Source organism: Somniosus microcephalus, unplaced genomic scaffold (assembly GCF_052327205.1).
Source record: "Somniosus microcephalus isolate GS21.2 unplaced genomic scaffold, FLI_Smic_1.0 unresolved_chr1, whole genome shotgun sequence".
In the NCBI taxonomy this organism is placed as follows: Eukaryota; Metazoa; Chordata; class Chondrichthyes; order Squaliformes; family Somniosidae; genus Somniosus; species Somniosus microcephalus.
The window spans coordinates 11,947,171-11,961,585 of NW_028225179.1; the positions used below are offsets into that span (position 1 = coordinate 11,947,171).

The window sequence follows — 14,415 nt, forward strand, 5'->3', positions numbered from 1 at the left end:
TGCAGAAAAGAAAGCGTCAAAAGGTACTTCACAGAGGTGCAATCAGACAATGGACACAGAAATGATGAGACGTCGAGAACGACAGCCTGTTGGTTATGTTACTGGATGGGTAATGATATAGAGAGGGCGAGGTGTGGAGAACGATAGCCTGTTGGTTATGTTACTGGACGAGTAATGATATAGAGAGGGCGAGGTATGGAGAACGATAGACTGTTGGTTATGTTACTGGACGGGTAATGATATAGAGAGGGCGAGGTATGGAGAACGATAGCCTGTTGGTTATGTTACTGGTCAGGTAATGATAGAGAGGGCGAGGTATGGAGAACGATAGCCTGTTGGTTATGTTACTGGTCGGGTAATGATATAGAGAGGGCGAGGTGTGGAGAACGATAGCCTGTTGGTTATGTTACTGGATGGGTAATGATATAGAGAGGGCGAGGTGTGGAGAACGATAGCCTGTTGGTTATGTTACTGGATGGGTAATGATATAGAGAGGGCGAGGTGTGGAGAACGATAGCCTGTTGGTTATGTTACTGGACGGGTAATGATATAGAGAGGGCGAGGTGTGGAGAACGATAGCCTGTTGGTTATGTTACTGGTCGGGTAATGATATAGAGAGGGCGAGGTGTGGAGAACGATAGCCTGTTGGTTATGTTACTGGATGGGTAATGATATAGAGAGGGCGAGGTGTGGAGAACGATAGCCTGTTGGTTATGTTACAGGATGGGCAATGATATAGAGAGGGCGAGGTGTGGAGAACGATAGCCTGTTGGTTATGTTACTGGACGGGTAATGATATAGAGAGGGCGAGGTGTGGAGAACGATAGCGTGTTGGTTATGTTACTGGACGGGTAATGATATAGAGAGGGCGAGGTGTGGAGAACGATAGCGTGTTGGTTATGTTACTGGACGGGTAATGATATAGAGAGGGCGAGGTGTGGAGAACGATAGCCTGTTGGTTATGTTACTGGACGGGTAATGATATAGAGAGGGCGAGGTGTGGAGAACGATAGCCTGTTGGTTATGTTACTGGTCGGGTAATGATAGAGAGGGCGAGGTGTGGAGAACGATAGCCTGTTGGTTATGTTACTGGATGGGTAATGATATAGAGAGGGCGAGGTGTGGAGAACGATAGCCTGTTGGTTATGTTACTGGACGGGTAATGATATAGAGAGGGCGAGGTGTGGAGAACGATAGCCTGTTGGTTATGTTACTGGTTGGGTAATGATATAGAGAGGGTGAGGTGTGGAGAACGATAGCCTGTTGGTTATGTTACTGGACGGGTAATGATATAGAGAGGGCGAGGTGTGGAGAACGATAGCCTGTTGGTTATGTTACTGGACGGGTAATGATATAGAGAGAGGGCGAGGTGTGGAGAACGATAGCCTGTTGGTTATGTTACTGGACGAGTAATGATATAGAGAGGGCGAGGTGTGGAGAACGATAGCCTGTTGGTTATGTTACAGGATGGGTAATGATATAGAGAGGGCGAGGTGTGGAGAACGATAGCCTGTTGGTTATGTTACTGGACGGGTAATGATATAGAGAGGGCGAGGTGTGGAGAACGATAGCGTGTTGGTTATGTTACTGGACGGGTAATGATATAGAGAGGGCGAGGTGTGGAGAACGATAGCGTGTTGGTTATGTTACTGGATGGGTAATGATATAGAGAGGGCGAGGTGTGGAGAACGATAGCCTGTTGGTTATGTTACTGGACGGGTAATGATATAGAGAGGGCGAGGTGTGGAGAACGATAGCCTGTTGGTTATGTTACTGGTCGGGTAATGATATAGAGAGGGCGAGGTGTGGAGAACGATAGCCTGTTGGTTATGTTACTGGACGAGTAATGATATAGAGAGGGCGAGGTGTGGAGAATGATAGACTGTTGGTTATGTTACTGGACCAGTAATGATAGAGAGGGCGAGGTGTGGAGAACGATAGCCTGTTGGTTATGTTACTGGACGGGTAATGATAGAGAGGGCGAGGTGTGGAGAACGATAGCCTGTTGGTTATGTTACTGGTCGGGTAACGATAGAGAGGGCGAGGTGTGGAGAACGATAGCCTGTTGGTTATGTTACTGGATGGGTAATCCTGAGATAACGGTCCAAATATCACCGTGGACGTTTCATGAATTTGAATTCAAATTTGAAACATTTCAAAACAAAAAGCTGATATTAGTAAAGATTGTCGTAAAACCCAATGCCCTTTACACCTGGTCTATACGTGACTCCAGTCCTTCACCAATGTGATGGCCTCTGAAATGGCCTAGAAAGCCTCTCGAAAGAAGGCGGACCGAAAGAAAGCGGACCGCTCGGCTTCTGCATTGGATTCGGACACGGCGAAGGAACACCCAGCTCAGTCAACCCTGCCAATCCCTCCTCACTAACTCCTGGGGACTGGTGCCAAAGTAGGGAGAAGTGGACCACACATTAGTCAAGCAACTGTGTGACATAGTGATACATTTAAAATCATAGTTATTAGGCAAAGTCCCAGGTACCTCCATCAGCAGTCATCGGACAGGACAGACCCACCAGTGGTGGGACACAGTGATGTACCCTCAGATGCAAGTGTCCTTCGTGTCATTAACATTGACTCCAGAGCCAAGGAAATCTCATGCCTTCAGGTCAAACATGGGCAAGGAAACCTCCTGCTGATTACCACCTACCGCCCTCCCTCAGCCGATGAATCAGTGCTCCTCCATTTTGAACACAACTTGGAGGAAGCACTAAAGGTGACAAAAGTTCCAGAATGTACAGGTGGTGTGAGATTTAGTGCAGAGTTCCCCCGCATTTCAGTATCAAGAAACAAATGAATGAACTGGGCACAGCAAATGCTAAAGGTCCCGTCAATATTCTGGCTGTGGTGTTGAAGATCTGTGCTTTGGAACTAACCGCACATCTAGTGAAGTTGTTCCAGTATATCCACATCACTGGAATCTGCCTGACAATGTCGAGAATTGTCCAGGTATGTCCTGTCCACAAAGAGCAGGTCAAATCCAACCCGATCAATTACCGCCCTATCAGCCTGCTCGCAATCATCATCAAAGTGTTGGAAGGAGTTATAAACACTGCTATCAAGCAGCACTTCGTCACAAATAAGCTGCTCACCGAGGCTCAATTTGAGTTCCACCAGGACCAATCGACTCCAAACAAAGGACTAAAGAACTGAATTCCAGCTGTGAGGTGACAGTGACTGTGCTTGACATCAAGGCAGTGTTCGACATGTGTGGCACCATGGAGTGTGGTTATTGGAGGAGAATCATCTCAGCACCAGGACATCACTGCAGGAGATCCTCGGGACAGTGTTCGGCGTGTGTGGCACCATGGAGTGTGGTTATTGGAGGAGAATCGTCTCAGCACCAGGACATCACTGCAGGAGATCCTCGGGACAGTGTTCGACGTGTGTGACACCATGGAGTGTGGTTATTGGAGGAGACTCGTCTCAGCACCAGGACATCACTGCAGGAGATCCTCGGGACAGTGTTCGACGTGTGTGACACCATGGAGTGTGGTTATTGGAGAATCGTCTCAGCACCAGGACATCACTGCAGGAGATCCTCGGGACAGTGTTCGACGTGTGTGGCACCATGGAGTGTGGTTATTGGAGGAGAATCGTCTCAGCACCAGGACATCACTGCAGGAGATCCTCGGGACAGTGTTCGTCGTGTGTGGCACCATGGAGTGTGGTTATTGGAGGAGAATCATCTCAGCGCCAGGACATCACTGCAGGAGATCCTCGGGACAGTGTTCGTCGTGTGTGGCACCATGGAGTGTGGTTATTGGAGAATCGTCTCAGCACCAGGACATCACTGCAGGAGTTCCTCGGGGCAGAATCTTCGGACTAACCACTTCAGCTGCTTCACCAATTACCTTCCCTCCATCATAAAGTCAAGAGTGGGGATGTTCTCTGATGATTGCAGTGTTCAGCTCCATTTTCAATTAGTCAGATAATGAAGCAGCCCGTGCTCGAATGCAGCAAGTCCTGGACAAAATCTAGACTTGGGCAGACAAGTGGCAAGTAACATTCGCACCCCACAAGTGTCAGGCAATGCCCATCTCTCACAGGAGAGTCCAACCATGTCCCTTTGTCATTCACTGGCATTGCCATCGTCAAATCCCTACCATTTACTAGCCACAAAAAACTCGTGGCTGCTAGAGCAGGTAAGAGGCTGGGTATTCTGTGGCGAGTGGCTCAACTCCCGGCCACCCAGGAGCCTCTCCTGCACCTATAGGTACAACTGCGGCGTGTGATGGAAAACTCGCCACTTGCCTGGATAGGTGCTGCTGCAACAACACTGAAGAAGCTCCACGCAATCCAGGACAGAGAAATACGCTTCATCAGCAGCCCACCCACCACCTTAAACATCCAATCCCTCCACCTACGGTGCACCATCACTGCAGTGTGTGCTATTTACAGAAAGAACTGCAGCAGTTCACCAAGGCTTCTTTGACAGCACCTCTCAAACCCACGCCCTCTGCCACCTAGAAGGACAAGAGCAGCATCCGCATGGAAACACCGCCACCTCCAAGTTCCACTTCAAGTAACAGACGATCCTGACTTGAACAGATATCGCCGTTCCTTCATCGTCAGTGTAAATTAGAGCCAAAACACCCTCTACAGAGGGAACAGGAGAAGCGACTATGTTTCCTTAACCAATCAGCTTGAAGAATCCTTACGCAAAGTCTGAACCAGGAAGTCTTAGTTAGAATATAGAATGCAATGTCAAATCACAAGCAGAAAGTGAAATAGAGAGAGAGAGAGGGAAAGAAAGATTGGATTCAGAATGCTTCTCACTGAAACATACAACGTTCTTACAGGGCTTGACAGGGTAAATCTTCATTAAGATTGAGGGTGAAGTTGTTGACTCAGAGACTAAGGTCCTGAATTTAAATAAAGGAAACTACGATGGTATGAGGCGTCAGTTGGCTAGGATGGATTGGGGAATGTTACTCAAAGGGTTGATGGTGGATAGGCAATGGCAAACATTTAAAGATCACATGGATGAACTACAGAATTTGTTCATCCCTTTTTGGCATAAAAATAAAACAAAAAAGGTGACTCAACCGTGGCTAACAAGGGAAATTAGGGATAGCATAAGATCCAAGGAGAGGACATATAAATTGGCCAGAAAAAGCTGCAAACCTGAGGATTGGGAGCAGTTTAGGATTCAGCAAAGGAGGACAAAGGGATTAATTAAGAGGGGGAAGATAGAATATGAAGGTAAGCTTGCAGGGAACATAAAAACTGACTGTAAAAGCTTCCATAGATGTGTGAAGAGAAAACGATTGGTGAAGTCAAGTGTAGGTCCCTTGCAGTCAGAATCAGGGGAATTTATAATGGAGAACAAAGACATGGCGGACCAATTAAATACATACTTTGGTTCTGTCTTCACAAAGGAGGACACAAATAAACTCCGATATGTCAGGGAACATAGGGTCTACTGAGAGGGAGGAATTGAATTAAATCAGCATTTGTAGGGAAATGGTGTTAGGGAAATTGATGGGATTGAAGGCTGATAAATCTACATCCTAGGGTACTTAAGGAAGTGGCCCTAGAAATAGTAGATGCATTGCTGGTCATCTTCCAAAATTCTATAGGCTCTGGAACAGTTCCCATGGATTGGAGGGTAGCTAATGTAACCCCACTATTTAAAAAAGGTGGTAGAGAGAAAATGGGGACTTATAGACCGGTAAGCCTGACATCGGTAGTGGGGAAAATGCTAGAGTCCATTATAAAAGATGTAATAGCAGAGCACTTAGAAAACAGTGATGGGATCGGACAAAGTCAACATGGATTCACAAAAAGTAAATCATGCTTGACTAATCTACTGGAATTTTTTGAGGATGTAACTGGTAGAATAGATAGGAGAGAACCAGTGGATGCGGTATATTTGGACTTTCAGAAGGTTTTCGATAAGGTCCCGCATAAGAGATTAGTGTGCAAAGTTAAGGCACTTGGGATTGGGGGTAAGGTACTGACTTGTATAGAGAACTGGTTGACAGACAGGAACAAAGTGTTGGAATAAACGGGTCTTTTTCCGAGTGGCAGGCAGTGACTAGTGGGGTACCACAGGGATCGGTCCTAGGACCCCAGCTATTCACAATATATGCTAATGATCTGGACGAGGGAACTAGATGTAATATCTCCAAGTTTGCAGATGACACAAAGCTGGGTGGGCGTATGTGCTGTGAGGAAGATGCAGAGATGATCCATTACGATTTGGACAGGTTGGGTGATTGGGCAGATGCATGGCAAATGCAGAATAATGTGGATGAATGAAAGGTTATCCACTTTGGTGGCAAAAACAGGAAGACAGATTATCTGAACGGCAATAGATTGAGAAAAGGGGAAGTGCAACATGACCTGGGTGTCCTTGTGCACCAGTCGCGGAAGGTAAGCATGCAGGTGCAGCCAGTGTTTAAGAAGGCAAGTGGTATGTTGGCCTTCGTAGGGAGAGGATTAGAGTACAGGAGCAAGAATGTCTTGCAGCATTTGTACAGGGCCTTGGTGAGACCACACCTTGAGTATTGTGTGCAGTTTTGGTCGCCTTATCTGAGGAAGGATACTCTTGCAATGGAAGGAGTGCAGTGAAGATTCACCAGACTGATACTTGGGATGGCAGGAATGATGTATGAAGAGAGATTGGTTCAATTAGGCTTATACTCGCTGGAGTTTAGAAGAACGAGAGGGGATCTCATTGAAACTTATAAAATTCTGACAATACTGGACAGACTAGATGCAGGAAGGATGTTCCCGATGGCCAGGGAGTCCAGAACCAGGGGTCACAGTCTAAAGATAAGGGGTAAGCCATTTAGGACAGAGATCAGAAGGAATTTCTTCACCCAGAGAGTGGTGAACCTGTGGAATTCTCTGCCACAGAAGGCAGTTGAGGCCAATTCATTAAATATATTCAAGAAGGAGTTAGATATATTTCTTAAGGCTAAAGGGATCAAGGGATATGGGGAGAAGGCAGGGACAGGGTACTGAATGTGGATGATCAGCCATGATCTCATCGAATGGCAGAGCAGACACGAAGGGGTAAATGGGCTCCTGCTATTATTTCTTATCTTATGTTCAGAGGGAACGAAAAAAGTGATAAAGAAAAGGTACCAACATTATTGAATTTTTGTTTGTACAGCTCCAACAATAATTAAAATCTGAAGGAATGAGACTCCACAGGTGTAAATGTTAATTTTCAGTGCAAGAGAGGTTGTCTGGCATTAGTTAAGGCTGATCACGCCGTTAAACAAATAATTACACTGGAATAGGCAAGTCCTGACTTTTCCTGGTGAGTTTCCTGTGTATCTATCAGGTAAGTACAGTAATTTTACGCCGTTCCATTTCAATGGCGAGTCTCTCGGCGAGACACCATCCTCGCGCAGCTTGCTGAGCAACAGGGCAACTCGGACAGGACCTTCCCAATTTTCCTGTTTATCTCCGCATGTGCGGTCACTGGAAGTTACTGTCCAATTAACACTTTAATAACAGTGAGCGCTGCTAGCCCCACCGTTATTTCTACCGCAAAATCTGGCCTATTGCGAAAATATGAAACTACCACTATTTCATCCCCCAGTCACCCAGTCCTTGAACAAAATGGTGCAGAAACCAAACCATTAAAGTGAGCGGATGGAAAATGACAGACCGAGTAATTTCAATTTCCTCATGTTCCCCCTGGGGAGTGACGTCCCACACCGAGAGCACAGGGGCAGGTAATTACAGACTGAGAAATCTCAATTTCCTCATGTTCCCCCTGGGGAGTGACGTCCCACACCAAGAGCTCAGGGGCAGGTAATTACAGACTGAGAAATCTCAATTTCCTCATGTTCCCCCCTGGGGAGTGATGTCCGACACCAAGAGCACAGGGGCTGGTAATTACAGACTGAGTAATCTCAATTTCCTCATGTCCCCCCTGGGGAGTGACGTCCCACACCGAGAGCACAGGGGCTGGTAATTACAGACTGAGAAATCTCAATTTCCTCATGTTCCCCCTGGGGAGTGACGTCCCACACCGAGAGCACAGGGGCAGGTAATTACAGACTGAGAAATCTCAATTTCCTCATGTCCCCCCTGGGGAGTGACGTCCCACACCGAGAGCACAGGGGCTGGTAATTACAGACTGTGAAATCTCAATTTCCTCATGTTCCCCCTGGGGAGTGACGTCCCACACCGAGAGCACAGGGGCAGGTAATTACAGACTGTGAAATCTCAATTTCCTCATGTTCCCCCTGGGGAGTGACGTCCCACACCAAGAGCACAGGGGCAGGTAATTACAGACTGAGTAATCTCAATTTCCTCATGTTCCCCCCTGGGGAGTGACATCACACAACAAGAGCACAGGGGCAGGTAATTACAGACTGAGAAATCTCAATTTCCTCATGTTCCCCCTGGGGAGTGACGTCCCACACCAAGAGCACAGGGGCAGGTAATTACAGACTGAGAAATCTCAATTTCCTCATGTTCCCCCCTGGGGAGTGACGTCCCACACTGAGAGCACAGGGGCAGGTAATTACAGACTGAGAAATCTCAATTTCCTCATGTTCCCCCCTGGGGAGTGACGTCCCACACCAAGAGCACAGGGGCAGGTAATTACAGACTGAGAAATCTCAATTTCCTCATGTTCCCCCCTGGGGAGTGACGTCCCACACCAAGAGCACAGGGGGGGTAATTACAGACTGAGAAATCTCAATTTCCTCATGTTCCTCCTGGGGAGTGACGTCCCACACCGAGAGCACAGGGGCAGGTAATTACAGACTGAGAAATCTCAATTTCCTCATGTTCCCCCCTGGGGAGTGACGTCCCACACCAAGAGCACAGGGGCAGGTAATTACAGACTGAGAAATCTCAATTTCCTCATGTTCCCCCCTGGGGAGTGACGTCCCACACCAAGAGCACAGGGGGGGTAATTACAGACTGAGAAATCTCAATTTCCTCATGTTCCCCCTGGGGAGTGACGTCCCACACCAAGAGCACAGGGGGGGTAATTACAGACTGAGAAATCTCAATTTCCTCATGTTCCCCCTGGGGAGTGACGTCCCACACCAAGAGCACAGGGGCAGGTAATCATAGACTGAGAAATCTCTATTTCCTCATGTTCCCCCCTGGGGAGTGACGTTCCACACTGAGAGCACAGGGGCTGGTAATTACAGACTGAGAAATCTCAATTTCCTCATGTTCCCCCTGGGGAGTGACGTCCCACACCAAGAGCACAGGGGCAGGTAATCATAGACTGAGAAATCTCAATTTCCTCATGTTCCCCCCTGGGGAGTGACGTCCCACACCAAGAGCTCAGGGGCAGGTAATTACAGACTGAGAAATCTCAATTTCCTCATGTTCACCCTGGGGAGTGACATCACACACCAAGAGCACAGGGGCTGGTAATTACAGACTGAGTAATCTCAATTTCCTCATGTTCACCCTGGGGAGTGACGTCCCACACCAAGAGCACAGGGGGGGTAATTACAGACTGAGAAATCTCAATTTCCTCATGTTCCCCCCTGGGGAGTGACGTCCCACACCAAGAGCACAGGGGCTGGTAATTACAGACTGAGTAATCTCAATTTCCTCATGTTCCTCCTGGGGAGTGACGTCCCACACCGAGAGCACAGGGGCAGGTAATTACAGACTGAGAAATCTCAATTTCCTCATGTTCCCCCCTGGGGAGTGACGTCCCACACCAAGAGCACAGGGGCAGGTAATTACAGACTGAGAAATCTCAATTTCCTCATGTTCACCCTGGGGAGTGACGTCCCACACCAAGAGCACAGGGGCAGGTAATTTACCCAGTTGTGTACAGGTTTGGACACTCCATTTATAGAATGTAAAAGCAGTGGAAAAAACTGGCGTGCAATTGCACTGGGATGTTACCAGGGATGTGGAGTTACCGTTAGAGAGTGCGATTTGAGAACGTTGGGCTCATTCCACGAGAGGTGAGCAGGTTAAGTGAGGAGTTCTGATCAAATAAATATTTACTGATATTTCCACTGATTGCCCAGAGGGCACATATTTAGGCTAATTCAAAGAATTGGGGTGAAGGTTGATAAATGTAATTACACATGCGGTGGTTAGAAAGCAGAATTCAATCCCACAAGCTATGGTGGAAGCAAGTGGACATTGATTTGCTAAAATCTCTTTCTATTGCTGCGTGGATAGAAAGGAATGTTGGAGTGTGGGGAGTGAAGGGAAGATTGCACCTGGACTGACTGGGATACTAACCTTAATGTGGTCAACAGGAGGTGGGATCAGACTACGTGGGATATTAACAGTAGTGGGCAGTGAGCAGGAGGTTGGGATTAGACTTGGTGGGATATTAACGGTAATGGGCAGTGAGCAGGAGGTTGGGATTAGACTTGGTGGGATATTAACGGTAATGGGCAGTGAGCAGGAGGTTGGGATTAGACTAGGTGGGATATTAACGGTAATGGGTAGTGAACAGGAGGTTGGGATCAGACTACGTGGGATATTAACAGTAATGGGCAGTGAGCAGGAGGTTGGGATTAGACTAGGTGGGATATTAACAGTAATGGGCAGTGAGCAGGAGGTTGGGATTAGACTAGGTGGGATATTAACGGTAATGGGTAGTGAGCAGGAGGTTGGGATTAGACTAGGTGGGATATTAACGGTAATGGGTAGTGAACAGGAGGTTGGGATTAGACTAGGTGGGATATTAACAGTAATGGGCAGTGAGCAGGAGGTTGGGATTAGACTAGGTGGGATATTAACAGTAATGGGTAGTGAGCAGGAGGTTGGGATTAGACTAGGTGGGATATTAACAGTAATGGGCAGTGAGCAGGAGGTTGGGATTAGACTAGGTGGGATATTAACAGTAATGGGCAGTGAGCAGGAGGTTGGGATTAGACTAGGTGGGATATTAGCAGTAATGGGCAGTGAGCAGGAGGTTGGGATTAGACTAGGTGGGATATTAACAGTAATGGGCAGTGAGCTGGAGGTTGGGATATTAACAGTAATGGGCAGTGAGCAGGAGGTTGGGACTAGACTAGGTGGGATATTAACAGTAATGGGCAGTGAGCAGGAGGTTGGGATTAGACTAGGTGGGATATTAACAGTAATGGGTAGTGAGCAGGAGGTTGGGATTAGACTAGGTGGGATATTAACGGTAATGGGCAGTGAGCAGGAGGTTGGGATTAGACTAGGTGGGATATTACCAGTAATGGGCAGTGAGCAGGAGGTTGGGATTAGACTAGGTGGGATATTAACAGTAATGGGCAGTGAGCAGGAGGTTGGGATTAGACTAGGTGGGATATTAACAGTAATGGGTAGTGAGCAGGAGGTTGGGATTAGACTAGGTGCGATATTAACGGTAATGGGCAGTGAGCAGGAGGTTGGGATTAGACAAGGTGGGATATTAACAGTAATGGGAAGTGAGCAGGAGGTTGGGATTAGACTAGGTGGGATATTAACAGTAATGGGCAGTGAGCAGGAGGTTGGGATTAGACTAGGTGGGATATTAGCAGTAATGGGCAGTGAGCAGGAGGATGGGATTAGACTAGGTGGGATATTAACAGTAATGGGTAGTGAGCAGGAGGTTGGGATTAGACTAGGTGGGATATTAACAGTAATGGGTAGTGAGCAGGAGGTTGGGATTAGACTAGGTGGGATATTAACGGTAATGGGCAGTGAGCAGGAGGTTGGGATTAGACTAGTTGGGATATTAACGGTAATGGGCAGTGAGCAGGAGGTTGGGATTAGGCTAGGTGGGATATTAATGGTAATGGGCAGTGAGCAGGAGGTTGGGATTAGACTAGGTGGGATATTAGCAGTAATGGGCAGTGAGCAGGAGGTTGGGATTAGACTAGGTGGGATATTAACAGTAATGGGCAGTGAGCAGGAGGTTGTGATTAGACTAGGTGGGATATTAACAGTAATGGGCAGTGAGCAGGAGGTTGGGATTAGACTAGGTGGGATATTAACAGTAATGGGCAGTGAGCAGGAGGTTGGGATTAGACAAGGTGAGATAATAACAGTAATGGGCAGTGAACAGGAGGTTGTGATTAGACTAGGTGGGATATTAACAGTAATGGGCAGTGAGCAGGAAGTTGGGATTAGACTAGGTGGGATATTAAAGGTAATGGGCAGTGAGGAGGTTGGGATTAGACTAGGTGGGATATTAACAGTAATGGGCAGTGAGCAGGAGATTGGGATTAGACTAGGTGGGATATTAACAGTAATGGGCAGTGAGCAGGAGGTTGGGATTAGACTAGGTGGGATATTAACGGTAATGGGCAGTGAGCAGGAGATTGGGATTAGACTAGGTGGGATATTAACGGTAATGGGCAGTGAGGAGGTTGGGATTAGACTAGGTGGGATATTAACAGTAATGGGCAGTGAGCAGGAGATTGGGATTAGACTAGGTGGGATATTAACAGTAATGGGCAGTGAGCAGGAGGTTGGGATTAGACTAGGTGGGATATTAACGGTAATGGGCAGTGAGCAGGAGGTTGGGATGAGACTAGGTGGGATATTAACAGTAATGGGTAGTGAGCAGGAGGTTGGGATTAGACTAGGTGGGATATTAAGGGTAATGGGCAGTGAGCAGGAGGTTGGGATTAGACTAGGAGGGATATTAACAGTAATGGGCAGTGAGCAGGAGGTTGGGATTAGACTAGGTGGGATATTAACAGTAATGGGTAGTGAGCAGGAGGTTGGGATTAGACTAGGTGGGATATTAACAGTAATGGGCAGTGAGCAGGAGGTTGGGATTAGACTAGGTGGGATATTAACAGTAATGGGCAGTGAGCAGGAGGTTGGGATTAGACTAGGTGGGATATTAACAGTAATGGGCAGTGAGCAGGAGGTTGGGATTAGAGTAGGTGGGATATTAACGGTAATGGGCAGTGAGCAGGAGGTTGGGATTAGACTAGGTGGGATATTAACAGAAATGGGTAGTGAGCAGGAGGTTGGGATTAGACTAGGTGGGATATTAACAGAAATGGGTAGTGAGCAGAAGGTTGGGATTAGACTAGGTGGGATATTAACAGTAATGGGCAGTGAGCAGGAGGTTGGGATTAGACTAGGTGGGATATTAAGGGTAATGGGCAGTGAGCAGGAGGTTGGGATTAGGCTAGGTGGGATATTAAGGGTAATGGGCAGTGAGCAGGAGGTTGGGATTAGACTAGGAGGGATATTAACAGTAATGGGCAGTGAGCAGGAGGTTGGGATTAGACTAGGTGGGATATTAACGATAATGGGCAGTGAGCAGGAGGTTGGGATTAGACTAGGTGGGATATTACCAGTAATGGGCAGTGAGCTGGAGGTTGGGATTAGACTAGGTGGGATATTAACAGTAATGGGTAGTGAGCAGGAGGTTGGGATTAGACTAGGTGCGATATTAACGGTAATGGGCAGTGAGCAGGAGGTTGGGATTAGACTAGGTGGGATATTAACAGTGATGGGAAGTGAGCAGGAGGTTGGGATTAGACTAGGTGGGATATTAACAGTAATGGGCAGTGAGCAGGAGGTTGGGATTAGACTAGGTGGGATATTAACAGTAATGGGCAGTGAGCAGGAGGTTGGGATTAGACTAGGTGGGATATTAACAGTAATGGGCAGTGAGCAGGAGGTTGGGATTAGACTAGGTGCGATATTAACGGTAATGGGCAGTGAGCAGGAGGTTGGGATTAGACTAGGTGGGATATTAACAGTGATGGGAAGTGAGCAGGAGGTTGGGATTAGACTAGGTGGGATATTAACAGTAATGGGCAGTGAGCAGGAGGTTGGGATTAGACTAGGTGGGATATTAACAGTAATGGGCAGTGAGCAGGAGGATGGGATTAGACTAGGTGGGATATTAACAGTGATGGGCAGTGAGCAGGAGGTTGGGATTAGACTAGGTGGGATATTAACGGTAATGGGCAGTGAGCAGGAGGTTGGGATTAGACTAGGTGGGATATTAACAGTGATGGGCAGTGAGCAGGAGGTTGGGATTAGACTAGGTGGGATATTAACGGTAATGGGCAGTGAGCAGGAGGTTGGGATTAGACTAGTTGGGATATTAACGGTAATGGGCAGTGAGCAGGAGGTTGGGATTAGACCAGGTGGGATATTAACGGTAATGGGCAGTGAGCAGGAGGTTGGGATTAGACTAGGTGGGATATTAACAGTAATGGGCAGTGAGCAGGAGGTTGGGATTAGACTAGGTGCGATATTAACGGTAATGGGCAGTGAGCAGGAGGTTGGGATTAGACTAGGTGAGATAATAACAGTAATGGGCAGTGAGCAGGAAGTTGGGATTAGACTAGGTGGGATATTAACGGTAATGGGCAGTGAGCAGGAGGTTGGGATTAGACTAGGTGCGATATTAACAGTAATGGGCAGTGAGCAGGAGGTTGGGATTACACTAGGTGAGATAATAACAGTAATGGGCAGTGAGCAGGAAGTTGGGATTAGACTAGGTGGGAT

At 47.4% G+C, this 14,415-nt stretch overlaps 1 protein-coding gene across 1 annotated transcript in view; it reads right to left on the reverse strand.

Moving 5' to 3' along the window:
* Nucleotides 1-14,415, reverse strand: part of LOC147093443 (NACHT, LRR and PYD domains-containing protein 3-like) — a 43,079-nt gene that overhangs the window by 16,255 nt on the left and 12,409 nt on the right. The window lies entirely within an intron of this gene.